The sequence below is a fragment of the Meriones unguiculatus genome, chromosome 12 (genome assembly GCF_030254825.1).
Source record: "Meriones unguiculatus strain TT.TT164.6M chromosome 12, Bangor_MerUng_6.1, whole genome shotgun sequence".
NCBI lineage: Eukaryota > Metazoa > Chordata > Mammalia > Rodentia > Muridae > Meriones > Meriones unguiculatus.
Window position 1 is genome coordinate 19,068,804 of NC_083360.1, and position 17,142 is coordinate 19,085,945.

At 38.0% G+C, this 17,142-nt stretch overlaps 1 long non-coding RNA gene across 1 annotated transcript; it reads right to left on the reverse strand.

The window, feature by feature from the left end:
• Positions 1-6,213: 6,213 nt before the first annotated feature.
• Positions 6,214-8,684, reverse strand: LOC132646723 (uncharacterized). The gene is made up of 4 exons (XR_009584976.1): positions 8,410-8,684; positions 7,338-7,458; positions 6,953-7,004; positions 6,214-6,395 (listed from the first exon to the last, which is right to left on the reverse strand). It is a non-coding gene; the product is annotated as an uncharacterized LOC132646723 (long non-coding RNA).
• Positions 8,685-17,142: the final 8,458 nt, after the last annotated feature.

Genomic DNA, 17,142 nt, shown 5'->3' on the forward strand with positions numbered 1-17,142 from the left:
TGTGAAGACCTTCAAAGGATGTGAATCATTGCAAAGCGTAACAATGCAAAAGCATTATCTCACTGTCTGTGGGCTTCTATTTATCCCTTCTCAAGAAAAACAAGGGTGTTTTTCACCTCATGAAAATCATGCCTTTTGCACAAGGTAGTTCCAAGTTGACAAACATGACTTGTCTTTTCATGGGGGCTTTTTTTGAGGTGGGGGAAACATTCCCACATCCCACACTTGAAACTAAAACAAACAAAAAAAAAAAAACATGTTCCCATAACACAACTGAGTTTCCAACGAAACCAGAAACTTCCACTTCATAACAGCTTTCACACATTTGAACAATTTACTAAACCATGTCTCTCAACCTTCCAAGGTAGAATTCAGAATTCTTTTTTCCTATATTCTCTTGTACGGAAAGTTTGAGTACAGTATGTGACCTGGATTGGTGCAATCAAGCTGCTGGAGCCTATCAAATAATGATCATCTATATTTCATTTCTGGAATGCTATGTGAGGCTCTGCTCTGACTCATTGCTTACCATCATTTAGTTTCTGTTGTCGCTTTTTAACAGCTCTTCAGAAGTCACTTTATATCACCTAAGGAGCAATAATGCCCTCTAAAGATTCCCTCTTCTAAAATCAGCTGTCAGAGAAATGTCTTTGTTTTTTTTTGTTTTTTGTTTTTTGTTTTTTCTGCCTATCTTCCCATGTGATGTATTTGGTACAAATGGACAGAACACAGGACATGCTAAATAAAGGTTGGTTTGCTTACTGCCTTTCCTCAAAACCTACACTCTAAGGCACCAGGACTGGCCTATGCCTCCTGTGTACACAATGTGGTATATGGGTATACATTAGGAAGTCTAAATCTGCAGTCACTGATGGTCTGGACCCCAACTCAAAAGTCAATAACATGGGTAGAAAATTATTCATGCCTAAAAGTTGTAATTCATTTCCCATACAGGAAAAAAAGAATAATAAAGGAACAACTTTAATTTTCTTTTGTCTTTTAAAATATTTTTCTGTTTTCTATGCCATCCTCAAGCAGTTAAGAACTTTTTTTTTCTATTGAGCTATTTTCCTAGTTCAGGTCTCTCTTTGGTTTCATTAAACCATAACCTGACTATTCCCAAGGCCCTTGGCAATGTAAATTAATTCCTATGAGGCCAATATAATCACCTGGTGACAGAGCTGTAGTAAGGATATTACCTGCCTTGGGTATCAGAGTTTCCCAGGCCAACTCAGTTGCAACTATTATTCAAGCAGGCACACCTTTCAGCAGATCCTTAACCCCTTCTCTTCTGGTTGTGTTCTTAATGACTTATTGAGTCTTATAGCTTGTGAGCCTGTAAACACAGACTGCCAGTGTTTCACCTTCATCCTCACTCTGCTTACCCAGGTTGACTTCCTCCGTATCCTGTAAGCACTGGTTGCTCACTGCTTCTGTACCTAGACATTTGTTCTTGCAGAAACCACCCATTCTTCTCTTTTATTGAACATCAGCAAAACTCTTCCTCTGTCCCTCATCCAAATCTAACATTAATAAAATGACCTTGCAAAATTGCCAAACCTTTGTGAACATTCACCTCTTTCACCATGCATGGCACCCTCAGAGCTTCAGAGTTATCCTCTGGGCTGCATCAGATAAGGCCTGTAAGGTACCCAGAAAAATACTCAGCAGAAGCAGTTTACCTACCTTTTCCCTTCACTCTTCCGGTCCCCACGTCTCACCTTTCCGTGAACCCCTTTAATGGAGAACTATGCATCCTCCTATATTCATCAAGGTCCTTGTAAGTGCTTTCATTTAATTAAGTCATTCATTTGTTCAGTAAGCAGGAAATTTGTGCAAAACTGTCCTACAGAACTGGGATACAGATGCGCTCAGAGCCTATCCCTAACAATGCAGAGTAAGGCAGTAAATATTTAAAATTGAACAAAATTGTTCTACACTGTAGCCCCAGCTGTAAACATGAAATGAATAAAGGACAGAGTGACAAACACTGCTGGAGAATACTAATGAAAAGATACTGAAATTGAGTATTAAATAATTCATTGTGATGAGAGCATAGAAAAAAAAGGAGCAAACAGAAGAACAAAATTTATCCTGAAGAAATAACTACACATTTAAAATACATTCTGCATGCACATCTACACCTATAATGATCTATAAACCATGGAGATCAAGAGTACATTTAAGTTAAAAAAATGCATACAAATACAAAGAAAATTAAAGGAGGAAAAATAAAATATTTTAAAAACATAGAATCTGTGATGGGTATTTCTTAAAAGCAAAATAAATAAATTAAATCTTAATCACAAATACATAATGAAATGTCTAAATAATTGGCTAAAGTCAAGCTCTTATAAAGACTTTATTAATGAAAATAAGGAAAAAATGTAATTTATTATATATTTTTAGAGAACATAAAATTGAGTGCCTTTCTAATTATATGTGAACAAGGAATCTAAAGAAGTATACAGAACCAAATTATCTTAGGGTATTAGCTTGATAATAAAAATCTCTTTAAAAATTTTTAAATTTTATGTATAGGAACGTTTTGCCTACAATTATGTGAATGCACTATATGGTGCCTGATATCCTGCAGGGCCAAGAAAGTGCAGCAGATTCCCTGTGATTACAGACTGTTGTGAGCCTCCATTGGATACTAGGAATCGAACCAGTGTCTTCCGGAAGAGCAGCCAGTGTTGCTGTCTTGTGGAGCTGACTCTCTAGCTGCAACATAAATCTCTTTTTAAATCCTTTCATAATATTTCACTATATTATAAAACAAAGATTAAAAACTACAAAATTATTCTCCATTGTCTTCCACTTTAATTCATAGCAACCACTATATTTTCATTAAGAACAACAAACCAGACATACTTCATGCTAGATGTATGACCCCGCAGTAATAACTAACCCTGGGTCCTCCCCTTTCCTCCAACCTAGAAAACTCAAATCATTCCCATCTGGAACACTGGTGAGTGTTTTGTAGATCACAATGTGTTCACACCACAGAATATTTAATTACTTACAATCTGGGGATTTTTTTTCAAAGAAAGCTTCCTCCCTAAGAATGTATTTCTTTGAAGACAACATGAACTCTCCTGGTTATTATCTTTTCATATATTAATACAAGCCGAGGAGACCTTCACCAGACGTGTGATCTGTGGGCATGAGGTTGCTTCCCCGCTTTATGCAGTGTCCTCAGGAAGAAGAAAGGAAAACTAAGGGTTAAGAAAGGGCAACATGTTGATAACAATTAATTGTATATTTCAAAGAATCCAGGAGAGATAATCCGGAAGGTTTTCAACATAGAAATGGTGTGTTTGGGGTGATTTATATGCCAGTTATTCTGGTCTGATCATTGCACTATATATGTATGTGAAATATTATATTATACCTCAAAAATACAAACAGTAATTCTGTGTCAATTAAAATTTTAAGAACATTTAAAAAAAAAACACTTAAAGTTCTTGTATTTTTCTACATCTGTTTCCTAATATTTAAAATCATGAATGCTTTAGCATTTATTTGACTTTAACATATTTAAAAGAGTCAATCTGGAATTTCTTATTAATTGGTTGTTAAAGAATTTTACAGGATTAATGCATTTTAAAGAATATATCAAAATAATTAGAAAGCATGGAAAATGTCACACATCTAATTTTAAAGAAGCAAACTGAAGCGATTTTTATATTATTTGTTACTAAAGCATGGTAAATGTGCATATGCATTTTATTAAAATTTTAATAAATGTGACAATCTGCACTACAAACAGTAAAATAATCATTTCCTTTCATATTCCCAGCAAGTTTTAATTGTATTGGATGCCACAGGTTCCTTCTCACAGGAATTATTAATCTTGAAAGGTCAGCTATACATATCTTTTCCTAATATCTTTGTGGCTGGTTAAAGCTGAATACCTGCTTAATGAGCCCCATGCCTGGCAGATTTTCTTTCTGTCGTTGTAAGTGATCAGGAACTTGCAGTGCATTTCCTTGAGCAACTTGGGGTCAGGATCCCAAATCTTTCTGAGTGGCCCGCCTACAGTGGGAAGCCAGCAAGAGGATCGAAGAAGGATGGTGACCTCCTTGAACCCAAGGAGATGCTCAAAATATTAGGGAATGGAACAAGGCTTCAGCATTCATAAATAAATTACATTTAAGCAGTATCCTTGTCTTCAGAACGGATGTGACAACCTTCAAAGCACAGTAACGGAAAAATGGCCGCTCAGCCACTGAAGGGCTTAGGAATGGAATTTCTCTACATGATGTTCCACACTTGTCTAGCTCACACCATCCTAGCCCACAGGAGCCAGGTTAGAGGAAGATGAGCTTGCACTCTGATCCTGCCATTTTCCACCACCTGATTTCAATGCCTCATCTGCATTGTCAACAGCATGGGGTTTGTAAGAACCCAGGTTGCATGGGGTCATTTGATATCATGCAGATAGCCTCTAGCAGACTTTCAGCTCTTAGAGCATCCTGATTCTAGTCATTGCAGTAATGACTGCTCTTTGTTATGTGTCCCTAAATAGCTTGCAGACAAAGTTATGAATATGGAAAATTTAAGCTACACAGATCCAACCACTGTCAAGTAAAATCTATGTGACTCCAGATGGGTTAGGGAATTCCTTTTCTTGGTTTCCTCTGTACAATGAAATATGGTAGTGAAAATGAGTTTGACCACAAACACTTAAAACAGTGGTTTGAAAATAAAATAAATAATAATTTTTATTTGTTGTCATTTTTTAAATTAATTTTCAGAAACTGTTACCATGTTCTAGATTATAAATCTTTAAGAAGACAACTGATATTCTGTGATGTGGAGAGTCTAGAAATGCTTCTTCCTTTGGGTAGTGGCTGTTATGGTTGCAGTGTGTGTGTATGTGTGTGTGCGCATGTGTGTGTGTGTATATGTGTGTATGCATTCCAGAGGTCAACCTCGGCATCATTCCTCAGGAGATGCCTACCTTGGTTTTTATTGATTTGGTTTTGATTTGGCTTGGGTTAGGTCTTTTTTTGTTGTATTGTGTTGTTTCATTTCATTTTGTTGTATGAGGCAGCATCTCTCACAGGGACCTGGAGCACAGAAATTAGGCTTCACTTGCTCACCAGAGATCCCCTCACCAGGGCACCCACTTGGAGACTGAGCTGCCATGGGCTACATCTATGCAGGGCTTTTAGGTTATCTCCATGAATGATCCTTGGTTGGAGTATCAGTCTCAGCAAAGACCTCTGGGCTCAGATTTTTTGTTTCTATTGTTCTCCTTGTGAAGCCTTTGTCTCCTACAGGTCTTTCTATCTCCCCCTTCTTTCATAAGATTCCCTTCACTCTGCCCAAAGTTTGGCTATGAGTCTCAGCATCTGCTTCGTTTCCTAGTAAGAGGAACTGCCTCTTACATGAACTCAGTGGCTACCTCTCTGATCACACCCCCCACCGCCCCGCCCCTAGCGGGGAGCAGGCTTATCTGGCCACAGAGGAAGATAATGCAGATAGTCCTGATGAGGCCTGACAGGCTAGGTTCAGATGGAAGGGGAGGAGGACATCTCCTATCAATAAACTGGGGGAGGGACATGGGAGGAGAAGAGCAAGGGAGGGTGGCTACAGATGAGATACAAAGTGAATAAATTGTAATAAATAAAAAAATAAAAACAGAGAGCCCCTCAATTCCTTCTTCTTTTTTTTTTTTTTTTTTTTTTTTTTTTTGTCTCTCTGGAACTGGAATTACAAGTGTGCCACCATGCCCAGCTTTTTCTATGGCTACTGGGGGTTGAACCCAGGTCCTGGTTACAGACTGAGCTACAACCACTACCAAGCAGGAGACAGAGCATTCAGGACCATATTCAAGAAATAACTAAAAGGAAGCATTTTAGAAAGTTTTTAAATAATTAACTTGAGAAAGACTACTTCAACACCCTGTAAGTAGGTCCTGATATAGCACGCCATCTTCAGAGCCCACAAAGGATAAAGACAATACTGAGACAGGTGTCCAAAGGAGAAAAACTGTTCTTAAAACACTATTTCCTCTCTTTCGGAACAGAACTATCTTGTGACGGCTGACCAGAAAAATCAAGGTTCAAATAAGGGAGTGGATTCAGAGCTCTAGAATGTCATGGACCTGTAAACTTTGTTCAATAATTGAGGGGAAATGAAATGGGGCTTTCTGAGACATCTTCATCCTACCAGGAGCAGACGCTAATAGAACTTCCATTCACGTCTTGAAAGATACTTTAATGTCAATATTAGACAAAAGGACATACTGTCAGAATAACAAACAACCTTGTGAAGAAGGAACCAGGGGAAAAGGCAGACAGAGAAGGGTGTGTGCTGTGCACACTCACAGATGTATTCACGACACTGTTCCTTTATGTCTAGCTTCTCTTCGGGCTGGCGACAGTCTACAAGACAAGAGCACACGGCGGCAGTTAATAATCACTGGGGTAAAGTGCACTGCAGTGTGTAACAGGTGTGGGCCAGATCCGCCCTGGAAGGACAAAGAACCGAAATTAAGATAAGCTGAACTAACTTACTGAAGTAAGCTCTCTGTAAACCAGCCCTTCCAAAATTTTGTATCTGCTTCCTGCTTTGGCTGGCGAGGAATAAAACCTCATTTTAGACTTAACCATGCTAAGACCACCATCCCGGGCCCATGCAAACTGCAAGGGGTTAAACGTAAGCCAGGACAATAAATGGAGATGAATGGTTAGTGTTCCTAGAAAGAACAGCCCAGTTTTCCAGATTTCCTGAGGAAGGAGCTGCACAAAGTGGCTTATTTGATTTTGCAGACGGAAGCAGGTAGCATGAATCAAGCAGGAAGCAAAGCCCTCAAGAGAATGTTCAGAGAATGATTAAAAGGAAGGACTGTAGAATTTTTTAAAATAATGACTTCAAGTAAAATCAGAGATAGCTTGTGAAGGAATGAGCACACGGTTTCAGTCCTTGTATGACCACTTACCGGCGTCATCTCAGACAGACTTCTAGGCCTTTCTGAGCCTCCACTGAATCATCTAAAACAGGGAGAGGCATAAAACATGCAATTGGTAGGGTTAAAGATTACATTATCCTAAGTTACGGCATATGTCAATTGCCTGGCCTACATTACATGTTTAATATGGATGACCACTGTAATTATAATTATAAGCTGCCCTCAAATGAGGATCACTAAGGTTATTTATCCATCAAGAAAACATATTTTGGGGTCACTTATAGCACACAGACACACAGACACACAGACACACACAAAAAAAAAAAAAAAAAAAAAAAAAAACAAGCTCAAATTCAACATTCTAGAACTCTGATGGTAGAAATGTGGAAAAGAGACTTGAGTATATGTTACTGACCTGATAGCAAAAACATGACTCAGTTCTGGAATAATGGACAGAGCAGTCTAACATCTGGGAGAGTAGTCCAGGTGAGCAAAGGCCTCAAATTCTTGGAAGATATGCTCCTTGCTACATGCTCCTAGGAAAGAACGGAATAGGTTTTTACATCAAAGAAACCCTCAATGCAAAAGTATAGACATGAAAAACACCCTGTTGTCCAGAGAGCCATAGTAACTTTCTAGAAACCTCTGTCCATTCCTTTTGTCATGAAGATTACCAAATGCAATTGTGGCTGTTAAGTAACGGGCAATGTTCTCTCCACTCAGCATTCACACCTGGGCATCCCGGCAGGTTCGAGGATTTAACTCTCAGCGGTAAGGAAAGAAGCCGTGGTAGAAATGGCATCTCCCCATCATTTCCTCCTTCCTCAATTCTTTGAGTGGCACATATTTCTACCTACCAATCAATTTTCTCACATTTACTAAACATAAAAATGTGCTTTCGGTATGCATATGATTCACATACAAACATGCAGGCAAGACATTTATACACATAAATGAAATAAATAAGTGTTGAAAAATTAGTGTGTAACTAAATATATGTGTAAATACATGTAAAATGATAAAGATAGCTATATTATAGGTAGACAGATGATATAGATGGATAGGTAGTAAATGGGTAGTAGATAGATAGATAGATAGATAGATAGATAGATAGATAGATAGATAGATGATAGATAGATAGATGATAGATTACTTTTGCTTAGCCTTACCACTCTAAAACAATAATTTTTTTGTGACGAAATATGTATAATCCCACTTATCCAATTTCAGAGAGAAATTTCTATGGTCATAATGTAACACACACATTATTTCATGGATTTAATGCAGATCCATGTCAAAATGGAGGAGAGATCATCTGCTCTCTACAATGTCAACTTTTAACCAAGTTCTTGAATATTTTTATTAATAATTTAAAGGAAGATATGCTAGAAGTCTTGGGCCAAAATCTCAGGATACAATACATCTTTCATAGACTTATTTCACCTTAGGAATGCAAACTATTTGCTGAGAGAAAAAGAAATACATACCCAAGGACAACGTGAAGTTCCCGGACACTGAAGAATACTTGCTGCCTTTACTGTGATGTGCAGTTGGTCCTTAAGAAGCAAGATGGGTTCTAGGTTATCTCCATGCCTGGTACTTGGTTGGAGTATGAGTCTCTGGGAAGTTCCCTGTGTTCAAAATTTCTGGTTCTGTTGCTCTCCTTGTGGGGTTCCTGTCCTCTCCAGATCTAACTATTTCCCACTTCTTACATAAGATTCCCTGCACTTTGCCTGCACAGAGGTAGTCCATGGCAGTGTAGTGTCCAAGTGGGTTACATAGTAATGTGAAGAGGGACTGCCTCTGACATAATCTGATTGGCCTGCTCTTTGATCACCTCCCCCTGAGGGAGGAGCAGCCTTACCAGGCTACAGAAGATGACAATGCAGCCACTCCTGATGAGACCTGATAGACTAAGATCAGAAGAAAGGAGAGGAGGACCTCCCCTATCAGTGGACTTGGGGAGGGGCATGCACGAAAAAGGGGGAGGGAGGGTGGGACTGGGAGGGTACGAGGGAGGGGCTTATGGGGGGATACAAAGTGAATAAACTGTAATTAATAAAAAAATTAAATAATAATTAACTCAAAAAAAAAAAGAAGCAAGATGGAGCCATCACTGCAGAGTCACAGCAGGCTATAAAAATGACTTCATTTTTCTAGGTTGAGAAATTGTCCTTGAGAACTGAAACCGACTTACTCATCTATGTAGTTATATGGTTTAGGACTAAAAACCCAACCCAAATAGGCACAAGCAGCTGACCTTAGGGTATGGCCGGCTGCAGATGATCAAGTGGTGTTGGCAGCACATGGTGGCTTCTTTCCTCCTAATCCACCATTACCTTCTGCTCTCTTGGCTTTCATCCAAGGCCGTGCAGTGGTAAGCAGCCCAGCTCAGCCCGACGACAGTGCCGTAACAGGAGGCGCTGCCTACACCTCTCTCCAAAAGGCTGCCAAGCTTTTACAGAAGTCTCTCTGATTTCTCAGTTAAATTAGTTTAGAGTTGTGGTTCAAGGGAGAATTGAGTAGGCCAGACCTATGTGTTAAGATAAGGTCTATACTTACTTTGGCAGAAATGATATGAATACCCCTGGCAGGACTGTATGAACAGGAGCTGCTGCTACTCGGGTAAGCAGCCCTCACAGGCCTTGCGAAATAGTCAGTGTGTTTGGTTGGGTTCTAACATCAGCAGCCCACACGGAGAACTTCAGAAAAAAACCTTTTTGATTTGGTGTGTGTGCTGTTTCCTAATAAGTGCCCTCTGATCCCTGAGATACTCAGTCTCCCAGAGTTCCCCCTGCCTGTGTTTCAAATGTCACAGACAGATTGGCATCTCCAGTTCTGGTATCGCAGTATGTAAAAGCAAACAGAAGATGCTGTAAGGAGGGGCTAATTCTACAGCTTTTTGATATAAAAACTAGCTAGAATCTCGAATTACCTTGACAGCCCTCCCCCCTTTGTGTCAGTCCTCTGTCACATCTGAATAAAGACAGTGTATGTACTATGTACGTTGGATCATGAGACACAATTGTACTATAGTATTAGTTTTGCTCTTTAGGCTCTTAGCATTCACTTTGAAACTTGTAATGGGAAGTGTGGCATCATCTTCATGGATAATAATTCATATAAGAACAAAACAGATTCCATCATCAGGAGTAGCCCAGACACTTCACTGAAGACTCATGGCAACCCCACCCAAACCCACCTTGTTCTAAACTAGCCCCAGCTTGTTGTAGCAGGAGCTTTGCATTCTGACCCTGGTCCTGCTGAGATGTCTTTTTAATATTTTCTGCACCAATTCTTCTCCTCTGGAAAATAGAGAATTTGAGTTAATGATCTCTAACGTCATTTACTCAAACTCAGCCTTGTATATTAAAAATGCTAGGTTTATGTGAAAGATGTAAAGGCTAAAAAACAAGTAAATTTTTAATAAAGTAATCTTTGCCTTTTCAAAATTAAAATGTTCTGGCTGCTTACTGTATATCAGACACTGTTCTAATAGGTTTTAACCTATTAAATTATACAGCCCATATAGTGTTAGGACTACTGTTACTTACATTTTCCAGGTGAAGAAACTGAGGCACAGGAATTCTAAACAACTTACAGTGGCCATGCAGCTAATAATCATGGAATTAAAACACTGATGTCTGTCTCTTACAGCTTAGACTGTAAATTAGTTTAATTTTCCATCCTTTAAGAATCTCTTTGTTGATACCATGCCCTCAGCCTAGAGAATTCTACTTTACCATTTTGACATTTCAAGAAACATTTATCAAATGTCCCAGGAACTGTGCCTGGAGGTAGAACTATAAAAAAAGAAGAAAGAAAGAATCCTTTATTTCACAGACATGCCTCTAATAGTGAATACATTTGCAAGAGAACACATATAAACTAAATATATTGGATAGGATATGGATTTTTTCTTAATACATCATACCATGAGATTATCAATCATTGCTGGGTTTTATTAAGAATATACAACATATTAATGAATACTATTGACAATGTGGAAGGATACTTTAATATAGACTTGGGAAATCACAGAAAACTAAGTGACTTCTCGGTCGATGGGTGAAGGATGAATATTCAGACCAAGGATAGCACTGTTTAATATCCCACGCTAAAACAAGTGCATGTTGGAGTCAAAAAAATTTTTAATCAAATAAGGTCCACTCAGAAAAAGAAAAGGAAGAAAGAGATGAGATAGTATGCTGGAACAGCTGGCAAAAGTCATAAGCAGCCATACAATGAAGTTTGGACCAACACAGAATTACTAGCGAAGCTACAGGGTCTCTACTTCCATAGAGTCATTCCAAGGTCCTGATACGGACCCTAGCAAGGTGTTATCACAAGCTTGGGTTCTTGGAATTTTTAAAACAGGAAGACAGCCACTGTCTGTTTCACACTGGCTTCCTCTCCTTTAAACTTCCTCCCATGCCAGCTGTTCCTGAAGTGTCCTTGAGTTTGTAGTCATCAGGCTAACGGCAGCCAAAGTGGGTATTCATCCAACATGAGTCTAATGTCACAATCATGTCCACGTGAGGGAAATTCATTGCAAGCCTTCTCCCTGAAGGAAAGACTTTCTTCTTGATGGGTATGCCATGATTGATAAAACAAGAACAATTCTTACCGTCATTTAGAAAAGTCTTTCCATAAGACAGGTATGAGAATTGAGAATTACAGACTCCTAATTTGGGTGAATAGGAAGGGTATTGTCTCTTATCACTTTTAAATTGTTTTTAAACAATGGGTCTATTTCAAGTTAATGTGAGCAACAAAAAATAAAATCAAAAGACACTGTTTTAATGTTGAAAAGCAAATTGTAGCAAGCTTTTAGATCATAATAAATGAAAAGAACAAGAGGAAGAAATACATTTTGAAGAGAAGTAATGAGCAGTCTTTGGATACTTCACTAATCTAATTAATGAGAAGGAGGAAATAATGTGAACATATTGGAACACACTTAAATTTCTTGCCGATTTAACATGAAATGCTTACATCAACAGAGATGGCGGTTAATACTCCCATGCAAAGGGGCAAACTGCTAACCACCTGCACCATCTCTACCAGGACTGAAGATTTCTCACCAAACAAGAATATCTGAAACTCAGCAAATCTTACAGCTCATAGTTGAAAGTACTTGTACAGAGGCTTCCCCAAACCTGACAGCATCACTAAAGGCATACACAGCACATAAATAATGATCTGTGAAGCTGCAAGTTATCTCAGAAAATCATATTTTAAAAATCAAAATTGACTATCATGCAAAAAAAGACTGATTAATTTTTCTTCCATGCACTATAGGGAAAATTCATAAAAATTGTTGTCACGGGTTAGGGATTGAGCTCAGTGGTAGAGTGCTTGTCTAGCAAGGATAAGACCCTGGGTTCAATCTTCAGCTCTGAAAAAAAAGACAAAAAATTGTTTCCACATACACATCCAGAATAATAAAGCAGGTATTCTAGCTGTGTGGCAGATGGTTTACCACTTAAAACAAAATATTTTTCATTTGAGGATATTTGTCAGATTTTTAAATTGTGTTATTTGGGGCTAGTGAGATAGATGGCTCAGTAGGAAAAGGCACTTATTGGCATTCCCCATAGCAGGAGTTCAATTCCTAGAAATCACATGGTAAAAGAAAGAATCCACCCCCAATTTTTCTCTGCTAGACCACTGTTAGGTGCCCTATGACATAAGCTCACTTAATCACACATGTATTGAAAGCTAGGCAATTGTTTTCCACCTGTTTCCTGTCAATCAAAACAATACGACAATTGTCAAAATTCTTGCTATCTATGAATGCTATGGTGCTAATTATACATCATAACAAGTGCTTCTTAAGTGTGTTGATTTAACCCTTCAAATGACTCATTTCAAACGCATACATGACTTTTCAAAATGTACTTCAGTTTACAAATGAAGCCTCATGGGTTCTTTGTCACAAATACCAACCTTATAGATGCTACAGTTGTGTGGGCAAATCATTCATGTATATTAAAAATAAACATATATGTGTGATTGAATTCCCACACTTGAGAGCTGGGGTACACTCCATTTTCTGTTCTCATTATGCTTGACTATATTCCCTTCCAGCCAATCCCGGCCAGTTCTTAACATCCCCACTGAGAAAGACACTCTAATCCCTAGGCATTATGCAAACAGTGCCCCTGGTCTTCTGCATTACATTCTTAATCCTTTAGGATTTAGAAAAGTACAGTTTGAAAAAAAAAAGGAAGGAAATAATTTTATTGCCCATAATTTAAGATGGTAAAATCAGATCAGTGAAGGCTGCCAACATAAGATATAATTACCACAGCCATTGTGTGAAGGGTATCGCAGCACATATGGTATGGTATGTAAAACTAAACAATGTTTTTTTTATAATGCATGAATATAGATATTCTAAAGTGAAAGATCAAGTGGGGCCTTAGATCTTCCTGAGGCTGCATTATAAGCATGGCCCTGACTGTATCTAGTGCCGGTTCCTTATCTGATGATAAAATTGTCTGTTGACATAGAAAGTTATACCCAGTTTTTTTAACTTTGTATGTCAGGTTCTTAATAGTTTCCTAAATAACAAGGAACACTCTTAGTCAGTTGGCATTTTCCAGTGTTTTAATTGCCTGCTGTGATATAATTATTGTGACATTTTGGGATGTTTTTAACATCCTGAATTAAATATTCTGACATCCCACAGAGCACTTCATGAAAACAGTCAAACTGTATTCAAGTCATTAGCAGTCTACAGCTGTCCTTTAATATTAAAATTATTTTCTAACACAAAACACAGATGAAAATTAAAGTATTTAACAACTTTGAGCTCAGGTTAGATTTTAATTCTATATTACCCTAATTTGTCAGGTAAAGGAGAACAGGGTGACTCTGAGACTCTTCCATTAAGCATCATCTGAAGAGCCAAGCAAATTAGGGCCACCTCTTGATAAAAGATAATGAACGAAATGTACTGATTTCAAAAGTGCAATTAGCCCTGGATTACACAGCCACAAGTCTACATCAGGACTGTCACACTAACACCCTAGCTTCTTCTCTCTCCTCTCAGAGAGCTGGCTTGCTCCATTTTATTCACTTACTTATTTTTATTACTGTTTGTTTCACAGAATATGTTCAAAGAAAATCTGACATCATTTATCTAATTGGTGTATTTCAAATAGCAGATTCTATCCTGAGCCTCTTGTGGCAAAACGCTAAGGGATTTTCTGGGGATGGGGGAGGGAGGGGAGAGGAGCTAGCTGGAGAAACTAGTAATGGGCATGCCAACAACTCTCCTTTTCATCTACAACTCTCATAAGCATCTCAACACCTCACACATCTGGAACTAAGCCTTCCCCTTTGGATCAGTTACTTTTCCTGCTGAAGTGATAAAAATACCCTGACAAAAGCACCTTAAAAAAAGAAAGTCTATTTTTGCTCACAGTTCTAGAGTACGGTCCACTGTGATAAGGAAGTCATGGTTGCCAGGGTTTGAGATGGCTGCTCACATTAAGTCCATTCAGAAAGCAGAGCCCAATCTCGTTCTCTCCTTTTTATTCAGTCCAGCACCTCAGCCTATGGACGGGAACCAGCCATAGTTTAGGCAGGAATTCCCATCTCAGTGTAATCTAGGTAATCCCTCACAGGAATGCCTAAAAGCTTGTCATCTAGATCCTGTCAAGATGACAATACTAACCATCACACCTTTTACCCTTTGTTTCCTTTACCCTCAGTTTCTCTCATATTAGGGAAGGACAACTCTGTGGTTTCTGTTTCTTAGACACATAAATTTGGTATTATCATTGAGCCCTGCCTTGTTCTTAGAAATAAAAGCTAAACCACCAGGAGAATCTCATATCTTAATCATATATATATACATATATATAACCTCAATCTTCTATATATATGTATATACATATACATGTATATATATATATATATATATATATTTCATATATATATATGAAATCCAGAACTACTTACCACCTCTCTTTCTACTGCTTACTTCATCCCAGCATCATGTTTTTTAAATGGTGGTAAAATACATGCTACAAAAAAATTTACCACTTTAACTAACACATTTAAAACTCAGTAATGACATAACTGCATAATAATGACATAATTCACAATGACATATGACCAGCAACACCACAACTACCCCTGCTAACCACTATTGTACTGTCACTCTCCATGGAACTGATTTTCCTAGTTACTTCATATCGACGGAACCATACTAAAACATTGTTGTTATTGTACCTGTCTTGTGTAGCTTAGAATAGTGTTATAGAATCATAGCATGTGTCAGAACATCCTTTAAAAAAGCTGAACAATAGTCTATTGTGTGCTGATATTACCCATTGTTCTGCCAGTATACATATGGATTGCCTTTTGGCTATCGTGGCCAGCATACTATAAAAGTTGTATACACAGTCTTTGAATCCAAGTGTTTACCTAGACTATGGTATTGCTAGATCCTGTGGTGGTTTGTGATCATCTTGTGGTTGAATAATTACACCAATAGTCTGACCAGGCTGCCCATTTCCACTCTTGCAACCTTTAGTCCATTATCCCTATAAGAGTCAGGGTGTTCTTTTTAGATTTTTTGTTATATCACCTTTTGTCCTCCAAGCACTTCTGAATCTGCCTGGTCTAGCTCCTGACAGTTACCTCCTCACCAACCCTCCAACCCTACTACCTTTTATTTGCCAAATCCAACTATTCTCCTGTATATTGGTCCCTGTCTGCTAACCATTCCCACAATCTAGATATCCAGTGAAATAATTACTCTTATCAAACTGATGGGATTTTGAAGCATGCAGGAGGCACACATCTGGACATATCTGTGAGGACTTTTCCAGAGGGGAATAAGGGATAAATACATGCTTTCATTGTGGGTGACACCTTCCAGCAGTTGCCACCTGCCTGCTTTTGCAGCTCTGCTTCTTCTTGAGGGACTCAGTCTATTGTCAATGCTGCTATCATTCTCCATCAGCATCAGACTCCAGCATGTCAGCCTTCCCATGTAGACTCGATACCAGCAACATTCCAAGGAGCTTCAGCCTTGAGAACTGAATTGAAACTGTCAAGCCTCCAGCTTAGTGGACTGAGCAGCCACTAAGTTCTCTGCTTCTCCAGTGTGCCGATAGCCATTATAATATTCTACCCCTGCTGTGTAAACTAATATAATAAATTTTACTTTAAAACATACACATGTGCACTCACATGCATGCACATGCACACACACACACACTATTTTGGTTTAGTCAGATGTCTAACACAACAGAGACCTATATGAATTCAGATCTCAGTTCTTCTAGATGCGTACCCATATATTATCTTACTGACGGGAGCCTTTTCCATTTCCCTGTCTAATGATGACATTGGTGCACACATATCACCATTCATTCTTTGCTTTCTCAATCTGCTCTATTTTTCATAGGTCTTCATACAGATGATTCCTTGTATATCTATAAAATACATTGAAATTATACATTGAATTGTAAAATACATTGTACTTGTGAAATTTCTGAGGTCAAGAACAGAGGATTGTTGGCTGCTCTATTAACACTGAGGGCTGCCCAGTAACTACTGATGAGTCTCAGATCGTGGCCCTTTATGTTGTTCTCAAAGAAGATTTTAGGTTATAGTGAAAGCAATGTCAACATCAGCTACCCATAGAATTTATCCATTATGATCATTACAATGATCATTATATTATAATATATTATTATATTATAATCATTATAGTGATCATAATGGAAGGTTGACATTTGTAATCACCTAGGCTCTTTCTGTACAAAAGGAGATGAAATATGAAGGTGAGATGTTTTTCTTCTTTTTTCCATAATTTTTTGTTCCTGAAAAGTAACACATTATATTCTTTGCAGAAAATGTAAAAATATTAGAGAATAACAAAGAAATTACAATTCACACATAATACATTAATCAAAAGGTCATGATTCTTAAGGGTCCTCTTAAAACTCTTTCAAGTATTTTTTTATACGTATTTTTCAAACTATAGAATATAATGCATACTTTATACAGTCTTTTTCTCACTAAATGGACTGTCCTGGCCACTCAATGTTTTTCTAGAACACCAGGCTTAAAGGCTAAGTAATATTTATTATATGTATATTATAATTTAACTGAATATTATCTGATAACTTAGAATCTTTCTGTCTTATCAGCATGGTGAAATTCTTCAAGTTAAATCTTCTACTCTACAATGAATG